This window comes from Citrus clementina, unplaced genomic scaffold (genome assembly GCF_000493195.1).
Source record: "Citrus clementina cultivar Clemenules unplaced genomic scaffold, Citrus_clementina_v1.0 scaffold_8, whole genome shotgun sequence".
Taxonomy (NCBI): Eukaryota; Viridiplantae; Streptophyta; class Magnoliopsida; order Sapindales; family Rutaceae; genus Citrus; species Citrus x clementina.
Window position 1 is genome coordinate 11,099,343 of NW_006262022.1, and position 1,081 is coordinate 11,100,423.

The window sequence follows — 1,081 nt, forward strand, 5'->3', positions numbered from 1 at the left end:
TTCGATAGTCAATCTATCGAGGCCTTTGGTTATTTTCTGGCCACACTGATCATTCATCATCTTCACTTGAATCTTTGTTAAAAAGTTGATTCCTGTGTAGCTTGAAATTTCCTTGAGGAATATTGGGCTATCTTGAAATATTGTTTTCGGCTTCAACTTTGAATAACTTTTGTTTTTGGAAATTGTTGTTTTGCTGGCCAAGTGTTGATTCAAATTTGTAAGCATTACTTCCAAATTCTATAATCTCCTTTCAAGTACATCTGCTGATTCTTTTGTTGCGAATGTTCCCATAACTTAGTTGGATTTTTCTTTTGACTTTTTTTTCTTTTTTTTCTCTTTTCTTTTCTTTCTTTTATTCTTTCTTTTATCTTTTTATTTACAATTCAAATAAATAAACATACACACACAAAACAAAACTGGCGCAATTCCGGTTTTTTTTTTAAATCCAAAATAAACTTATCCAAAAATTAACCCCATTGATAACCTTTTCTATCTATCTTTCTTTTTTTTTTCTCTTTTTCCCTTTCCCTAATTTTTAATACCATGATATAAGGTTATTCTAAGATCTCATCCTACTTACAGGAATAATTTATGTGGCATTCTTTTTAATATGAAAGCAATATTTAAAAGAGAGAAAATGTCTCATATTAGTTAATAGCATTTTATGCCTTTATGTTTATGGGCTAATAATGGAAGCCTTCGGCTAACTTTAAAATACCCACTTTGCCGAATCGACCAATACTTTTTTTTTTTTTACTCTCCAAAATGGTCCTCTTAAATTCTACCCCTTTTCGTTAAAAAAATTGCAACCTCCTCCTTTTTTTTTTTTTACAACACTCAAAATTAAAATAATATTCGCAATTTTATTTTTAGTACTCACACTCACGCTTAATCCCTTTCTTTTTTTATCACACAATTTTTTAAATACCCACACTTACGATTAGTCCCTCTTTTTTTTTTTTTTTCTTTATGACACAATTCCACTCACGCACACATTACTCCTACACTTTTACACTCCCCAAAATTTTTTTCCACCCCTCACCGATCCCTCGGCTCACGCTTCACTTTTTTTTTTTTCCCA